The sequence below is a fragment of the Canis lupus genome, chromosome 17, assembly GCF_011100685.1.
Source record: "Canis lupus familiaris isolate Mischka breed German Shepherd chromosome 17, alternate assembly UU_Cfam_GSD_1.0, whole genome shotgun sequence".
In the NCBI taxonomy this organism is placed as follows: domain Eukaryota; kingdom Metazoa; phylum Chordata; class Mammalia; order Carnivora; family Canidae; genus Canis; species Canis lupus.
The window spans coordinates 7,230,650-7,249,519 of NC_049238.1; the positions used below are offsets into that span (position 1 = coordinate 7,230,650).

The 18,870-nt window shown below is 51.4% G+C and overlaps 1 long non-coding RNA gene across 2 annotated transcripts; it reads left to right on the top strand.

The window, feature by feature from the left end:
* The first annotated feature begins 8,564 nt into the window (after positions 1-8,564).
* On the top strand, positions 8,565-11,752 carry LOC119869740. Of its 2 annotated transcripts, none has more exons than XR_005372070.1 (2): positions 8,565-9,548; positions 11,478-11,752. It is a non-coding gene; the product is annotated as an uncharacterized LOC119869740 (long non-coding RNA). The 2 variants fall into 2 exon arrangements; XR_005372069.1 differs by lacking the exon at positions 8,565-9,548 and adding an exon at positions 10,086-11,281.
* Positions 11,753-18,870: the final 7,118 nt, after the last annotated feature.

Here is an 18,870-nt window from a genome sequence, read left to right on the forward strand (position 1 = left end):
GCTCAGTTGGCTAAGTGCCCGACTCAGTTTCAACTCAGGTCATGATTTCAGGATTGTGAGATTAAATCCCGCATCAGGTTCCTCTGCTCAATGGGGAGTCTGCTTGAAGATTCTCTCCCTCTGTCCCTCTGTGTTCTCTCTCTCATATAAATAAATAAATCTTAAAAATAGAAGTCTGAACCCAAAGAAAACAAAAAACACTAATTCAAAGTGCCCCTAAGTTTATAGCAGCATTACCTACAATAGCCATGATATGGAAGTAGCCCAAGTGTCCATCGACCAATGAATGCATAAAGGAGATGTGGTGTGGAATATTATTCAGCCATAAAAAAAGACCGAAATCTTGTCATTCTTGGCAAGGTTGAGTGCAGCTAGAGAATACAATGCTAAGTGAAACATCAGGCACAGAAAGACAAATGCCATACGATTTCGCTCATATGTGGAATTCAAGAAGCAAAAAAGCAAAGGAAAAATGAGAGTCAAAGCAAGAAACAGACGTTTAGTTATAGAGAACAATCTGATGGTTGCCAGAGGGGAGGTGGGTGGAGGGATGGGGGGAACAGGTGATGGGGATGAAGGCGGGCACTTGCGATGAGGCACCAGGTGATGCGTGGAAGTGTCAGTCACTATCTGTACACCTGAAATTATATAACATTCTTCATTAACTAAGTGGAATTAAAATAAAAACTTGGGGAGAAAAGAGAGGTTTTGAGCATGCCCCTTGCTGTGTTCACCTTTATTCATTTGTGTATTATACACGAGTGTTCCTGTATTAACATATATTACATAAATTATAAAACATTCCCCAAAGAGAAATGTAAAGGGCGAATCAAATCATGCAGAGAAGCTATATTTTCTAACGTGGGTGGTTCCCTACCCCCACCTCAGGGGGGTCTACATTGCGCTTCGGAGACCTTTGGAAGGATCCGTCCTTTTAGGACCCAAGCCTATTCTACTTGTGGACTCAGGCTTTGCCTCCCCCGACCAGGCAGCGTAACCCTTTCCAGACCCATATCCTGGCTGTCCCCTGAGGTTGGCATTTTGCCAGGAACACCCGACCCCTGAAAGAGCCCCCAACCTGGGAGCATTTCAGCCTGTTTGAAGCCCAGAGTCCGGCCCTGATGGTCAGGCTCTGTCCTGCCCCACTTTAGAAGCAGAGGCTGACCAGCTCTGTAGGACTCTGAACCCATTCTGGGAGTGTGTGTACACTCTGTGTGTGTGCGTGCGCGTGTGTGAGCGTGTACCCTCCCTCTGCTTCCTGTAAGGGCTTCCGTTGTGAGGTTTAGCTCGTGAGAAGGATCGCTTATAACCCGCCTTTTCCTTCCCAGATGCTGAAGTCAAACACCCACAGCAGAGCTGGCAAGAGGAGACAAATCGAAGTTTCTTTGGAAGGGCGACGCTGTCACACAGGGCCAGACTCCATATATGCGGCCAGGCCAGGCCAGGCTGACAGCCTCCAGGGAGGCAGCTACACACACACACACACACACACACACACACACACACCCCTCCACCCACCCACCCACCCACCCACGCATGCACGCACACATCCCTCCCTGGGCTGGCAGGGGAGAGACTCACAGGGCCCTGCTTTACTCTTTTCTTCAGACTGTCTGGCCGATTCATATTTTCCTAAAGTCCTAGTGACCTCACCACCTCTTTATCGCGCCTGTGGTTGTGGCTGGGTTAAAATGTTTTTCCAACTTCCTTTTACTCTTTCCAGCTGACTTAACTTTCCACGCTCAAGGCCAAATTACACACCAGTTACTCCCAGTGAGGAGCAGCAGTATTGGTTCATGCCTCGATGCAAGGTGCCGGGTTCTGAGGGGGAACCCCCCCTCCCCAAGCCCTGTTCACAGAGGTGGGAGCTGAAGCCCTGAGAGGGGAGAGGCAGGGCTGGGTGGAGGGGACCCAGGGACCCAGGGACCCGTTCTAAATTAGGAGGGCTTCTGCTTGAGCCCACATTCCATGCTGATGGCCAGGATCCCTCCTTCCCCTCCTAGCCACACAGAGCTCAGCTCCACGCCCCGCCCTGCCCTTGCCCAGGACATATTCCATCTGTCAGGACCTGGTTGGGGCAGCGCCTGCTCTGAAGCCCACTCAGATCTCCCAGGTTGGATTTGCTGCCCTTCCCCCTCTGGTTAGGGTTGACTTCTGTCCCCTTCAAATTCATACCGTGAAGCCCTGAATACCCACCCCAACTATCTCAGAATATGGCTGCATTGGAGACAAGGTCTTTAAAGAGGTAATTAGGGTAAAATGAGGTCATATGAGTGGGCTCTGCTCCAACAAGACCAGTGTCCTTAGCAGAGGTGAGGACAAGAGAACACGCAGCGGGAAGACCGTGTGCGCACGGGGAGAAGGCGGCCCTCTGCAAGCCAAGGAGAGAGGCCTCGGGAGAAGCCTGCCCTGCTGGAGCCTTGACCTCAGACTTCCTGCCTCCTGGACCGTGAGAAAATAAATGTGTGTTGTTTAAGCACACCCCCTTCCCCCAACTGTGGTATTTTGTGGAGGCCCCAGACAAACTAATACCCTCCCTTGGGGTCTTGCACCTCCTGGCTTCCCTCCGCCCCACTCCCGGGAGCACCTGGCTGAAGTACTCCCTCTACCTTGATGTTCCCCTCCCCAGATGGCCACTTCCCTGGCGAATTCAGCTCCTGTGGTTACCTGGATCTTCAGGTGCTCAGGAAACACTTCTTGGAGTGAACTAACCTTTTTTGGGGCCCAAACACACAGCCTTCGTACCGCTCCCTGGTTCACCAAAGGAATAATGGGTGGACCTGGGATCAGAGACTTTCCAACCCTCTCAAGGGCTCCAGGGGCACCAGATGGTACATCTGGGTCTATTCATCTCTTTCTGACGAGGCCCAGAGCGCCTCCAGCTCTCCTTGGCCTGCCCGCGTCCCTGGGCGGCTACAGCTGGCTGTACCTGACCACCTGTCAGTTGATTATGGTCCCAAATCCATTTATGTTAGTTACGCTTATTATTATAATGACATCGTGTAATTCAATATACATAAAATGATAAAGTAGGAATTCAAATCGAGGGTTTTTTTATGAACACTAAATTAAATGCTTTGAAAAAGATTCATTAAGGGCGAGTTGCTTTAAAAAATATTGCTGCTGAATTAAGTTCTGTAGGACAGCCGGTCTCCATGCTGGGCCTCCCTTCTCCCCCTCCACCCGGGGCCGGTTGCCTCTGGGTATTTGCACCTTCTTGGAGCATCCCCCACACTGCGAGACCCCAAGGATACAGTGTCCACAGCACTGCGTGTCTCCCACGGTGGAGTGTAAGGCACTGCGGCGCCTGCCTGACTGTCCTAGGTCATGAGGTAATGAGGTCATGAGGCTGTCAATACCACGAGGACACTCCAGCCTCTTCGGAGAGACCCAGTGGGCCCAGGGCAGGGCCCACACCTACCTCCACCGTGGGAGGGAGCAGGTTTGCAAGCTGACCTGGTAGCCCCAGGCAATTCTTCTCTGGAGGGCAGCCCTGGGCACCAGCTGGGTGCAGCCCCTGGAGAAACCTTGAGCCAACCTGTTCAATTCACCCAGTACCGGGCCACTCAGTACCGGGGTAATTTGTTACGTGGCCAGAGGTAACTGGCACACATAGGGGAGGCCTCTGTGAAAGAATCATAGAAGAACAGTAAACATCTAACTGGAGGGACGCCCGGGTGGCTCAGCGGTTGAGCGTCTGCCTTTGGCCCAGGGAGTGATCCTGGAGTTGGAGGATCGAGTCCCACATCGGGCTCCCTGCATAGAGCCTGCTTCTCCCTCTGCCTGTGTTTCTGCCTCTCTCTGACTCTCTCACGAATAAATAAATAAAATCTTTAAAAAAAATCTAACTGGAGCCTGTATTTCAAAAAATGGTAAGTAGGAGTCAGGAGTATGGTGTGGAGTGCGCTGATGTTAAGAGGGTCTGCTCATGCTCCAACCATGGGACTTCCACTTAGAGAAGCCTTTGCCTCTATGTTGACTGGTGAATATACTTTTGTCAGATTTAAGTTAAAAATAAAAATCTTAGGGGCACCTGGGTGGTTTAGTGGTTGAGCGTCTGCCTTTGGCTCAGGGCATGATCTCAGGGGCCTGGGATCGAGTCCTGCATTGGGCTCCTTGCAGGGAGCCTGCTTCTCCCTCTGCCTGTGTCTCTGCCTCTCTCTCTGTGTCTCTCATGAATAAATAAACACGATCTAAAAAATAAATCAAAAAATAAAAAGATAAACATTTTAGAGGTGCCTGGGTGGCTCAGGCAGTTAAGTGTCCAACTCTTGGTTTCAACTTAGGTCATATCTCAGGGTCTCAAGATCCTGCCCCTAGTTGGCTCCACATGGACTCAGCAGGGAATCTGCTTGGCATTTTCTCTCCTTCTCCCCTTCCCAGGTCCTTTCTCTTTATCTCTCAAATGAATAAATACATCTTTAAAAAAATTTAAAAATACAAGTTTTAAGATATGTTTAAGTTTTTAAAAATCATTTTCCACTTCAGCCAACTTTTTGATGAATTAAAGCGACACCAGCCCCAGAAGCTTGGGACAAGCCCCTGTTTCTGTGGACTTCTGCAAATACAAGTAGCTATCTCTTTGTGCAGTGACCTGAAAGGCTACATGTCAATCAGCCTGGAAACACTTGAATTCTACTTCAAACATCCAATCAGATGCTTTGCACAGAAAGGCCCATAATTAATCCTTTGACCTAATTTGAGTGCAGGTCCCGAACACAAGTAGGCTTGGTGAGGAAGGAGGATTCCTACAGAAAGCTGTTTTCTGCTGGTTCCCTTGTCCCTCCTGCCCTGCTCGCTTGAAGAGTTTCTTCCTCTATGTTTTCATGAACTGAAAGAGGGTTGAGAAAGGGCCTGGCACCTCCGCCAACCACTGGCTTTCTGCTTTCTGCTGGCATCTGCCCCACGCTGCTCCTCCCACACTCAGCCACCTCCTCCTGGCTGCCACCCCCAGCTGTCCCTGCCCCAGGCCCGGGGCCCATGCATCCAGCCACAGGCAGGGCATCTTGTGTGCGCCCACAGCTCTTGCCATGACCTTCTCTCCCTTACCCAACGCTTCACCCCTCTAGAGCCCTCTCCTAGACTGCTGCCGTTGGCCCCGTTTCTGAGCCAGGAGCCTGGGCTTGTCGCCTCTTCTTTTTCCTGCTCACCTCCAGTCACCAACCTTTCTGCTCTCATGGCCCAACGACCCACCAAGAGTAGCTGCCATGGGGATCAGCACCACCGTGATGTGCCAGCCAGGAAGAGGGCCCCCACCAAGAGCTAAATCTGCCGACACCATGACCTTGGACTTCCCAGCCTCTGGTACTGTGAGAGGTAGTTGCCTAAGTGATACCCCCACCCTGCGCTGCGATATGTTGTTCTAGTGGCCCAAGCGGACTACTTCAGAGACCAACCCCAAGGTCTCAAGCTCCATCAGGAAAGAAGTTCAGAGACTGGCCATCCAGTGTGGGGATGAAGGTGATTCCCTCGTATCTGCCCTTCTGTGTGTCTCTCTCACACACAGTGTGGTAATACCACTGTCCCCTGACATCCGTCTCCTGGGTCTGCAGGATAGGGTCAGCATGTGTCTGAGCCCCAGCCCTGTAGAAAGGAAGCAAAGGTCAAAAAGCTGCTTCTTTCTTTGGAAAGCAGAAGCTCAGTGCTACAAGGGTGAGGACACACCAGAAGCAGGCAGTGAAAGGGGAATGCCAAGCCATGATGCAGGATGGACTGTGACCATGCCTGTGCCGACTGCTGCTTCCTCAGCGGGCAGCCAGGAGACACAGCAGGCTGCTCAGCGGGCATCCTGCACCCCCACATGGGAAGAAGGTCCGTGTCTGCCAATTCCAGCTGATCCGGGTCACCCCACGGGGAACACCCATGGTCCAGGGTATGACGGCCTCTGGGAAGTGGATGGCAGGTTCTGCAGGTGCTTCAGCCAAGGTGAGCGTGCACCCGGCAAGGATAGTTGCCCCGAAAGACAGGGAAGCAGCTGGAGGCCCCAGAGCCTCGGAGGACGCAGGTGTTCTGGGCTGAATGGCCCCCCCACTCAGCTCCTCTGTTGAAACCCAACTTCAGAATGGCTCCTCCCAGGAGAATGGGCCTTGATGGGGGTAATCACAGCTAAGTGAGATCATGAGGTTGGTGCCTTGATTGGAGAGGACCGGGTCCTTAAAAGAAGAGACACTGGAGAGCCCTCTGTCTCTCCTCCCTCCCTTTCCTCGAGGACACAGCGGGAAGGCTGTCTCCCTGGAATCCTGGGAGAGCTTCCTCACCCGAAACCAAATCTGCCACCAACTTGATCACGGACTTTCAAGCCCCAAATCTGTGAGAAATAAGTGTGGGCTGCTGAAATCACCCACTCTGTGGTATTTTGTTACGGCAGCCTGTGATATTGTGATTTTTAATAAGGAATAGATATATTTGGTCTTCATTTCTCCCACCCCTCCCCACCCTACTTCCTGGCACAGAGCTCCTAAACCCTAGGAATTTCCTAAGTGGTAAGAGAGATAAAGCCTCTTTCAACCACACCTGAGTTCATGTTGTTGAGGTGACTTTTAGAAAGCCCCTGAGGATGGGGGCTAGTTGCCAGGGAAACCAACCAAACCATTAGAGGCTTGGAACTCTGGGAGGGGATGGGGCTGGAGATTGAGTTCACTCACCAATGGCCAATGATCGAACCAATGATGCCTCTATAATGAAGCCTCCATAAACCCCCCAAAGGATGAGATTCAGAGAGTTCCAGGTTGGGGAACCTGTGGAGGTGCTGGGAGGGTGGTGCGTCTGGAGAGACCACGGGAGCTCCACACCCCTTCCCGCATCCTGGCCCTGGGCATCTCTTCCATCTCGCTGTTCTGAGTTGTATCCTTTTACAACGAACTGGTAATCTAGCAAGTGGACTATTTTTCTGAGTTCCATGAGCGGCTCTAGCAAATTCGTCAGCCATAAGAGAGGGTCATGGGAACTTCCAGCGGCTCGGTCAGAAGTGCAGGTGACAGCCTGAACCTGTGGCTGGTGTCTGAAGGGGGTGGGGGTGGTCTGGTGGAGCTGAGCCCTTAGCCGGGTGGGACCTGCCTCTGTCTCCAGGTAGATAATGCTGGGATTGACTTGTCGGTGCTGTAGAGGTGCTATAGAATTGCTTGATGCGGGGGAAACCCATAGGTCTGGGATTCTGGGATGCACAGTACTCTGTGAGCAGATGGAACCGAGGATTTTTTCTGAGACACAGCCAGGGTTGTGACCAATACCGTGAGCATGGGGTCAAATTCACCTCTGCTTCTTGCACAGTCCCTGACTGGGTGCAGGCCTGAAAGTGTCCAAAGGAGTAGATGAATGAGCTGTGTCCCCGCTCCTCCGTGGGGAGGAGCCCATCCATGTGCAATGAGGGCTCCAAGGCCTTCTCCCTGTGTGTTCTCACCCGGCACATCCCGGGGACAGGAGGGCCTCAGGCCATGACATCAGTTTGTCAGAGGAGCTAGGAAAGGTAGGGAAAAGGTGGGGGGGTTACAGCCCCATGAAGCCAACAGAGCCTTGGGCTGCCCTCCAAGGGCCCCCACATCGCCTCTCTTCATCAGCCGTCCCCCACTAACTCAGCTGTCAGGAGGTGTCACCAAGCATCACCCAGCTAGAAGCCTGTCATCAGCCCAGGCCTGGCTGGCTGATATTCTGGGCCCTTCAGCGAGGCTTCCGTAAGAGCCAGTCTGCGGGGAAAGGTTTGTTCCTCACGGCCAGCTGCTGGACCCCCAATCTCAAGGCCCACTCATGGTCTCTTCCCCCACAAGAAGCTCCTCATCCCCACTCACCCCTCCAAAATGGGCAGCTGGAGGTGTGGCGCCTGTCTTGTCTTTCACCCTTGTCTGTTTTCTCTTTCCACCTTGAAGCCCTATTCTCTCCTTTTTCTTTCACCTCAGACCCTGAGAGCCTAGATCCGCCTCTCTACAAAGGCCAGGATGGCTTAACTTCCAGACACTTCCTGGATATAAGGGAAAATATTTGCATTTTCTCCTGGGTGGTGCATTCAACCCCGAAATGGGTTGGATCCTTTTTATGCAACAAAGAAAATGAAGAGGAAAAAAAAAAATCATAGTTTCCATATCAAACTAGGTTGTACATTTATTTCCTGTCTCACGTCAGCCAGACATTTGTTGTCAGGGCCCTAACAATAAGCTGGGGCTACGAAGGAGAATAAGAGCAGTCCCTGCCCTCAGCTCTCCTTGGGCTGAGGCCGGCATCACAGCACAGGTAGTGCTGGCTGGAAGGTTCCTCTGGGCCCCAGCAGCTCTGGCTGGCCCAGCAGGGGAGGGGCGAGGGCTTCTCTGGCCCTGGGTGGGGGGTGGGGGGTGCCTCATGACCCCCGGCCTTGAAGCGCAGAGGCAGGAGGTGCTTCAGCCTTTCGGGAGGGGCAAGCAGGGCGAGCAGGGAGCCGAGGCCTGTGATGGGTTTGCTTTGTGAGAGCCTGGCACAGATGCCAGGGTGAGTACAAAGCCACATTGTGTCCTCTGGCAGGAGCTAATGGACCCCGTGCAGCCAGCCGAAAACAAGAATGGAGCTGAGGGGGGCTGGCACCGGTGGATGGATGCTTCCACCAGCTCCATTAGCAGCTAAGCAGCCTCCCTCCCCACCCCCCCCACCCGAGATCTGAGTACACCACCCCCCAACACACACACACACACACACACACACACACACACACACACATCCTGCCTGCACGCCTTGCAACCACCACCAGCCCCCCGCCGCCGCCGCAGCAGCCTCAGGACCCAGATCCAGATTGTCCAGGATGAGCACCTTTTCCCACCATCAGTCTGGGTGTCCTGATTCGGGGTTTGGAAAACACAACCACCATTGTGCCCCAAGACCTGGACAGGGAAGCAGGTCACATGGGACCTGTGCAACCTATTTATCTCAACTGCACTAACCTTTGCAAGCTTCCCTCTCACAGAGAACCTTCCAAAAGGTGGACTCCTTTGCTCCCCACAACGCCCATGAGAGGAGGCCTGTGCAGTCAAAGCCGCCTTCTGAAGCCAGAGATGGACGGAAGTGAGGGCTCTGCCTCAGGGCATATGGCAAAAGCAGGAATTTATGTTTGAGTTTGAACTTCAGTGAGGGACCTGCAGGCCGTTGCTTTTCTTTTGCCACCACTGAGCCTGCCCTCTTGTAAGAAGGAAAACTTGCAGGGCGCCTTCCCTGGGCCCTCCGTGGGGACACGGCAGGGCAGGCACCCAGAGGGGCACCAGGGGATACCTAGGGGCTATAGGGAGAGGGTGCACAGTGCTGGGGAGCCACACCTCTGCTCGTGGGGACACAGGGTGCTGGGGAGGAAGGTTCTCAGGGACTCTCGCCGGATGGGCTGCCTGGAGAGGCCACAGCAGGAGCACCTCTGCAGAGGTAAGAGAGCATGGCACCTGCAGACAAGGGACAGGACATCCAGGGCAGAGGTCATGGTCACTTAATTCCTGAATCAGCTCCAGGAGGAATGCTAAGACCCAGTCCCTACTTCCCAGAAATGAGCAAACCCAGACCCAGAGAGGTTGTGCAACATGCCCAAGGCTACCCAGCTGCAAATGGTATGTTGGAAGCTCAAGTCTGGCCCCTGGTTGGGGGCTGGCAGCCCCAGGCCCTAGAAGGCATGAGAGCTCCCTGCTGGCTTGGCAGGAGGAAGTGGCCGGGGTTCTCAGCAGGAAGCCTGCCTCCAGTGCTGAGTCACTCTGGCCCCTGGCTGGTACGGGGGCAGGAGGAAGGGAGCTGCCCAGCAGCCCTGTGGGGCCTGTGCTGCTGTGTACAAGCCAACCCACGCACCCCTGCAGGGCCTCGGGAGGCCCGACCCGGCCTCCACTGCTGCATTTTTACTGGGTGAGGGCTGCTGCATGCGGATGAGGGAGCCCCCACCCCAGCGTGCTCTCAGGATGATGGTGGGGGTATAGCCAAGTCACCGGGTATCACAAAGCCCAGGCCAGGCAGCGCCCTGGCTGCAGGAGAGGTGCCTAGGGACGTGGCATCCAGCTCTGAGACAAATTCTGCGGGGTGAAAGGTGCTCGATAAGTAGGGAATGTGGGGACGGCGTTTCGGGCAGGGAGGGGTGGGGAAGGCTGGCGTGGGCCAGCACAGAAGGAATTCCAGGGTGGGCCTGAGCAGAAGGGCCTGCGGGGGGGGCAAGGGAGAGACGAGGCCGATTCTCTGGCCGCCCGCGCCTGCCGTTGTGGTGGGCCCTGAACCCTCAGCCACTCCACTCTTACCAGGGCTGGGTGGGCTCTCGAGCAAGGAAGGCCGGCAGGGCTCTGGGCAGGATCCGGACTTGGAAACGTCTGCAAATAGTTTCCTGAGCTCAGAAAACAGTCTTGGGTGCGAATCCCCTAGGGGCAGAGGGTTCCTACCTTGTAGGATCTTTCCTGGATGTACAGCTCTGGTGGGGAGTCCCTTCTGGAGAGGCCTGGGACAGGGCCCGGGCCCGGGACAGGGCAGGGAGAGTGCCAGGCCTTCCTGCCTCCCCGCGGGCAGGCCCTGCCCTCCACTTGCCTCTGCTCTCAGCTGGGGCAGTGAGGCCCGGGGCTTCAGCCGGTCCGTGGGCACAGTCCCCTGCTCTCTCTGGGCAGGTGCATTCTCTGATAAACCAGGCCCGTGGGGGCGTCCTGGGAAGGCCGTTGAAGCAGGAACAGCCCCTCGAATGCAAACCGGCAGATCACCTGTCACCAGGGCATTCCGAGCAGAGCCTGGCACCCTTCCCGCTGACCCAGCACAGTCTGCAGCCCTGAAAAGAGAAACAAAATGAGGTGTTCTATTGCCTGCAAAGCTTTTGAGTTCCTTCTCTTGCTGGTGTCTTGTCCACACTCCTACTCGAAGACAGTGATGGGGAGACAGCATCTGCCCTGGGCTTTGGGGCAAAGCAACAGAAGGAGGGCACAGCATCGGGTGGGGAGGACCAGCCGTAGGCTGGGTGGGATCCAGAGCCCCAGTCTCTCAGCTACAACCGTCACTGGCACAGGGAGGGGCCTGGGTACACTCATCCTCTTCCACCTGTGACAGACGTAGGTGGAATATTCCAGACCCAGACTCCCTGGAGCCGCCTCCTGTGAGCCTCTCCACCACATGCCTGAGACGTTCACACTAATATCTCAAAGCTGGGGGTTCTGGTGGCACCTGCTCTGAATCCAGGGACACTGGGCATAGAAGGGGCTGTCTCCTCCCCGAGGCAAAACCCCCCGCTGCCCAGCCAGCCCAGGCCAGGCCGGAAGATATAGCCTGGCAGGGCCCACGATGCCTCTCAGCCTCCATGCAGCTTTCCCTGGGAGCTAAAAGGAACGTAGGTTACTTCTTTGTTTTACTTTCTAGGACGTGGGGAGGGCAGGCAGGGAGACTGGGTTCTCTGGCTCTGTTCTTTCAGCGTGGAAGGGAGGATTGGACAAGAGCGGGTTGGTCTGCGACAGCCTGCCGCTGGCACAGCCTGTATCCAGGCTCTAGGTATAGAAATGAACTTACAAGAAACGTCCTGCCCCCAGGGAGCTCACAGTTTGGTGGTGGAGACAGGCAGATGTTGAGCATGTGACAAAGCCGCGGGACAGACTCCCAGAGGAGCAGGGCAAGCGCAGAGGGAAGGCTTCCCACGGAGCCAGGGTCTGGGCAGGGAGAGGGAGACGCTCGGCTCACGCCCAAATGTGAACGGGCACCGAAGACTCACCAGGACAATTCCATTTTAACGTCATGTTTTGAAAACTCCAAATTGATGTAAAAAAAAAAAAAAAATCCATGGTGAATAAAATGTCAAAAATTTAAACAGAGACCGGCTGCTGCTTTTCGTACGAACCTACGCTATTGAACAATGGAATAAGTGTGTCCAATCCACCCAAGGTCACGGCCATGTCACCTTGTCCCCTGGACAGATTGACAGTGGCAGAAGGACTGAGCCACTCAAGGCTCTCCCCACAGCCATGGCTTCTGAGTGTAGAGCTTCTCTTCCCATAGGCATTCAGAAATGGGAGGAATCGTGATGAGTGTACAGGGGGACACACATCTTCCCTTCAGCCCGAGGCTGTGGTGTGGCTCAGGACTTCTGAGGAGCTTCTGGAGGCTAAATGGGTTTCTGGGTGGAGGGGGTACTGGGAGTGCCTCAGGCAGAGGGCACAGGGCCTGCAAAGGCCTGGGGGCAGGAATGCCATTGCAGGGGACCTGCCAAGAGAATACAGGAAACTGAAATCATTTTTTTTTTTTTTTTTTGGTAACAGCTTTATTGAGATATAATACACAGTATGCAATTCACCCATTTAGGTGCACAATTCAATGGTTTCTGTTGTTCACAGAGTTGTGTACCATCACCACGACCAATTTTAGAACATGGTCATCACCCCAAGAATGAAACCCATCCCCTTTAGCAGTTAGCCTGCATTTCACTCTGATCACTGCCTCCAGCTCTAGGAAGCCAGAAGTTTACTAAGAAAATAAAGTGATTTTTACTTTGGATGTTTGATCTTTGCAGATCCTAAACCTGTCTCAGTGGTATAGATACGGAGTTATGCTGACATTTTGATCTTGCACCTTCATTGGGAGAGCCCTGAGACCTTCCCATGGTCAATTTTCTGGTTTGAAGCTTTCCCTTTTAAGCATGCAACATATTCTTTTATTTAAAGCATTTTGTCATGGAAATCTTCTAAGATATTGTGAAAATGGGCCCAACAGTGATTCCTCTTGTCCCTTAACAACAGGATCCCAAATTTATTTGGAACTGCAAAGACCCCTTTAAGAGCTACACATTTTCCGGCTTCCTTGCTGAGGTGTATGACTGCGTTCTGGCCAATGAGATGTGAGCAGAAGCATTGGTGGCACTTGCCTTCTCTTTAGAAGGAAGGGCTGGCCCTTTTCCCTTTCTTCTTCATTCTGCCTAGACAAAGGATATAAATGCTGGAGCTTTTGCAGCTGTTCTGAGCCATGAGGTGACTTTAAGACCAAAGATCAGGGAAGATGGAGAAAACAAGAAAAGAAGAATGAATTCCTGTCATCTGGGACCATTTTAAGCCCAGACATCCTGTTTCTGGACTACTTAGAAACAAAAAAAAAAAATCAACTTTAAAGTTTTCTTGTACCTCTTTACATTCCATCTTTGCTCCCCCAGATCTCCATACACCCGTCCTGGGCACCACCTATCTGCATTTTGTCTTATGGAACAGTTTTGCCTTGGGTTGCTTCTTCTTCTTCTTCCTCTTTTTTATGATTTTATTTATTTATTTGAGATAGTGAGTGCATGGTGAGGGGGGTGGGTGTAGTAGGGGCAGAGGGAGAGAGAGAAACTGAGCAGGGAGCCCAGTGTGGGGCTTGAGCCCCAAACTCTGGGATCATGATCCGAGCCAAAGGCAGATGCTTAACCAACTGAGCCACTCAGGTGCCCCACCCTGGCTGCTTCTAAACAAGGAAGAACTAAATATCTATTTGCCGAAGCCAATATTTTTGGGATCTTTGTGATTTGCAGCTGATTCTAACATAGAAGTGAACATAGATATATTACACGCAGCCTCAAAAAGAGGCTCCTAAACACATTGTAATATTGTCTTGACCCTTGTTAGAGATCCCATGTCCTAGATTGTTCCCTAGGAAACAGATTTGGAGATGAGATCTTCGAACCAGAGGTTTATTAGGGAGTGCTCTTGGGCACACACCCCTGCAAGAAGGGCCACAGGGTGAGGGCCGCTGCATCAGAGCCTCAGCTGTCCCCACAGGGAGCTCTGAGGCTGAGGGAGACCTTCAGAGATGTCCTGGGCTAGGTCCCCAAGTTGCCAGTCACTGGGTGGGGGCTGACCCTGGGGAGCAAGGAACCTTAGGCCAGGCAGCTCTTTTCACTCAAGGGCAATTTCCAGAGAAGAATCAGCCAAGAGCCACGAGCAGCCATCACTCCCAGCAGCTGAGGGGTGCATGTCTCAGCCCTGATGGGGAATCTGGGAGGCATGTCACGGCAGCCGTGACACCGTGAGTTGTCCTCAGGGGTTCCTTAGCTGTGTGGGAGCAGCCTGTACCTGCCTGCAAGACCTCATGCCATTGATGGGGCAGATGCCTGGCTCTGTCCCTCTGCAGGGACAGCTCTGAGGCTGTCCCTCCTGGCTTCCCTCTGCACAGAGTCCCCTCACACCTGGGAAGCTGTGGTGTCAGATGATTTCTCTCCCTGTCTCTCCAGCTGCCCCCTTGCTGGGCTGTCTCTCCACACATTGACTTTGGCAGTGCCTCCCTGTGTCCTGGCCCTTCCTTATTTTGAGCTGCACATTGATTTCACTGGTCTCTAGTCCAGAGACATGAGGTTTAGCATCCTTCTGAGCTACTGGCATTTCTCCGCTCTGAGAATAGCTCACCGTGTTCCATGATTCTGCCTCATTTTACCTACTAAGGCTGAGAGGCATCTACAGAATTCAGGACCTGGGCTGCATAATGAACTTCCCCTCCATGGCAAGAGCTCTTCCCTTTACTTGGTTTTCAGTGCTGAGTTCCCAAAGTCGGGGTTCCTGGCACTTTGACTTTTAAATTCGCTGGGCACGATCGTAAATTAGAATCCAGACTTCGAGACAGACAAAATGAGGGACAAGAGATACTGTTCGTGTTACTTTTTTTTAAAATGAGAAATATTGTAAAACACAGATAAATATAGAGAATAATATCTCAGACACATACATATCTGCAACAGAGTTTCTATCTGAACAGATTGGCTTCATATTTTTAGAAATACTGCACGTCAGGTACCCTGGATTAGCACTGTACTGTACTGTACTCTCTTTCCCATCTTGCCCTGGGCCAGGGGCAATCACTAACAGGAATCAATGGGCTCCCTTTCAGTCCATTTTGATACTTTTGCTATGTTTGTACACATTTACACAAATGTACTTTGTATTGTTGTAGGTGAACATTAACAGTAACATGCCATTCTGTTTCCGTTCCTTATCTTTTTTTAAAAATCTGATTTTTTTTAAGATCTACCCATGTCGATTCAGACGTATTGAGCTGATTTTACTGCCATTTATAGTAAACCCTCGTATGAATATCCACCTGTTTTGTTCACTCCATCCCCCCCACAAGGCACATTGAGGCTGCTTCTCACTCCTCCTATGTTGTGATGTGTTCTTGCACATGGCTTTTTGGCTTACACACAGAAGTTTTCTTGGGGTGAGTAACCAGAGTGGCTGAAGGGTATTTGTCTCTCCACCTTCACCAGATATTGGCAAATCATTCTCCAAAGCAACCATTGCCACTTATCCTCTCCCCTAGAGCCTCTGAGGGCCCTTACCCCCTATCCTCTCCATTACTCTGTAGCTATTGTGAAGAGTGCTGCTATCAACATTCATGCCCAAGTTTTGGAGTGGAGATGTATTTTCCATCCTCTCCCGTATACACCTCGGGGTAGAACTGTCAGGTCACACTGTAAACTCTAAGTTTAACTTTTGGAAGAATTGCCAAGCTGTTCTTCACAGCCAGCACACTGTTTTATGTTACCACCAGCAATGGATGTGGGTGGGCTCCAGTTTCTCCAAATCTCTGCCGACATTTGTTATTGTTTGTCTTTTGGATTATGACAACTCTGGTGTATGTGAAGTCGTCTCCCGGAGTTTTTGCTTTGTATCTCCCTGGTAACTAATGATGTTGGCCATCTTTACACGTGCCTACTGGCCCTGTGTACATCTTCCTTAGAGAGACGTCTATCCAAATCCTTTTCCACTTTTAAATTGGGTCATTTGTCTTTTTATTGTTGAGTTGTAGGAGTTCATTATATATATGCAATAGAGGTTCCTTATTAGATAGTTTGCAAATATTTTTTCCCTTTCTGTGGATTGTCTTTCATTTTCTTGATGGTGCCCTTTGAAGCACCAAAGTTTTACATTTTGTCGACTTTTCCTTTGATTGCCTGTACACTTGCTGTCATAAGGAGCCGTTGCCTGATCCAAGGTCCCAAAGATTTATGCCTGTGTTTTCTTCTAAGACTTCATAGCTTTAGCTCTTACATTTAGGTCTTTGATCCATTTGGAGTTACTTTTTGTAAGTGGTGTGAGGTAGGGGCCCAACTTCATTCTTCTACAGGTGACCATCTGGGACCACCCAGTTGTTCCAAAATGACTTGTTCGAAAGCCTATGCTTTCTCTCACTGAATTGTTCTTGGCACACTTGTCAAAACGCCAGTTGATTATAAATGTGAGGGTTTATTTCTGGACTTTTAATTTATTCCATTCATCTATATATGTAACCTTATGCAAGTACCACACTCTCCTGATTACTATAGCTTTGTTGTAATGATATAGTTTTCCCAGATGTAAATTATAAAGCATGTTTCGTCTGCCTCAGAAGACTGCGGAGGCCAGTGGTTCTCAAAATGTGGATTCCTGACCAGCAACATGATCATCAGCTGGTAATTTGTTAGAAATGTAAATTCTCAGGCAACACCCCAGATTTTATGAATCATTAACTCTGGGGGTAGGACTTAGCAATCTGTTTTTTTGTGAGCTCTTCAGGGGATTCTGATTTACACTAAAGTTGGGGATCCATTGCTCTATATCTGCACCATCCAGATGACAGCCACTGGTCGCATATGGCTATTAAGCACTTGAATTGCGCTAGTTTGAATTGAGATGTGCTATAAATATAGAACACATACTGAATGTCAAAGACTTAACATGAAAAAAAAAAGAAGGCAAATATCTTATTCATAATTTTTAGAGTGACTACATGTTGAATGACATTTCCTATACATTGAGTTAAAAGAATGTATCATTAAAATTAATTTTGCCTGTGTCTTTTTATGTTTAAAAATGTGCCTGCATATGTGGGTCACATTTTCTTTCTGTTGGAACTTGGACAGTTGGCTAGAAGGTGAAATGAGAGACAAGCAGGGCTGTGGGGGTGTTACTTGCACTCCACATTAGCCGCTGAACTGTTTCAGAGCAGATGCTCACCTACTGCCCTGCTCAGGTCATGTACCGATTTCTCAGGCTCCAGGAGCTCTAGTTCTCAGAAGAGAAGCCATCGGGAGCAGAGCTGGAAAGGCAAGAAGCCTTTTCCGGTTCAGACTGGTTGGAAACAGCGGTCAAAGCCACTGTTTGTGTTTGGCTTTGGGTTTCTTGCTTTAGCAGGAGTGTCAAGCAGCCAAAAAGACTCTTGGCTGCTTCCCTCATGGTTCACCAACATGGAAAAGATGTCAGGCCTGGTGTGCAGCTCCCCAGGTGGGGGGCTTTGGCTTTACATGCGGGGGGCGGGGGGGCCTGGCAAGCTGCTGCTGGGGTGTGCTCCTTTTACACCAGGTAATCGTGCAGGGCACGGACACAGGCCCCCATCGATCCAGTTGCACAAACCAGCAAGGTACCCCTGTCCCAGGGGCTCCAGTCCAACGCACCATGACCACTCCTGGTGGAGCCATGACTTCAAGATCAGCATTCACGGAACCAGGCAGGCAGGCAGGCAGGTACTTCAGCAGGGTACCAGGCCACCATCTGACCTCCTCTTTGCTCTGGTCACCTGAGGCAGTGCTGTCCTGAGGAAACAAGCTCCCGGGATTTAGGTGTCTTATTCAGGTGACATAGCCTGAACGTGTCAGAACTGGGACTAGACCGGGGGTCTCCTGAGATTCACTGGGATGCTTTCCTCTATACATTTGTACTGAGTCAGTCCGTCTTTGATGATGATGCTGACGATGTAAAGGGAAGGTCCTTATCACTTACTGGGTACCGATCGTGCCTTGGGGTCCTTTACACTCATTGCCTCTTCTAGTCCAAGGGAGACACGAATACCCACATTTTATAAATGAGGAAATTGGAACCCTGGGTTAGGACTCAGTTGGGATTGCTGGAGAGAATGTTCTGGATTTGCTAAAGTTGAAGGAGGAAGGAGCAGGAAATGAAGGAGGAAGGAAGTTATTTCCAAGGTCCCGATGGCGGTGACTGCAGGAACAGACCTGCCTCTTGGTCTGCCTGACCCGGAAGCCCCCTCACTGCCCCTGGACCTCAGCAGCAGGTGTGCCTTTGGTGATGCTGAGAGACAGCCCAGCTCCTGAGCCCTTACAGGCAAGCCGGGCTCCCTCCCACCTCACCCCCTTCCCCAGGGAGCAGGGGCAAGTGGAAGAGGCACTGCTCTAGGTACAAAACAAGGTCCTGAAAGACCCTGGTCCTGAGGACTGGATCCGGGGGACCCACCCTTGCAGCTAGAGGCGGGGGCAGCTGGGCAGCTGGGCAGGAAACAGAGGATGAGAAGATATATTGGCATGTCTTAGCTTGTGCTGCCATAACAAAATCCCAAGGCTGAGGGGCTTACCGAAGACATTTATCTCTCACAGCTCCAGAGGCTGGAAGTCCAAGATCAAGGTGTTGGCAGATTCAGAATCCGGGGAGGGCTCCTTTCCCCGCTTGCATATGGCTGCCTTCTCTCTGTGTCCTCACAAGGCCTCTGTGGGCGGAGGGAGAGATCTCATTCCCTCTTCCTCTTCTTACAAAGGTCCCAATCCTATTGGATTAGGGTCCCACCCTTATGACCTCATTAACCTTAATTACTTCTTAAAAGCCTTCTCTCCAAATACAGGTGCTCGGAGTGTGTCAGGGCTTGGGGTATGACTTTTGGAGGGACATGCCTCAGTCCATAGCAGGGGAGTTGCTCACGGCCCACTCCAGTCCCAGCAGCCACACTTCTCCCCTCTGTAGTTGTAAGGACACAAAGGGACAGAATCAAAAAGAGGACCTGGAGACAATGGGCCTTTACTTCCCGAAGCATTCAGGAGCAGGGGTTTGTGAGCTAGAACCATGTTTATTGGAAAGAACCTCCTTAGTAGGATGTGCATTCAAGTTCATCAAAGGACTGTGAATGTTTTTTTTTTAAATAGTATTTTTTAACTATATTTTTAAATTATTTTTACTATTTTTATACTATTTTACCATTATTTTTAAC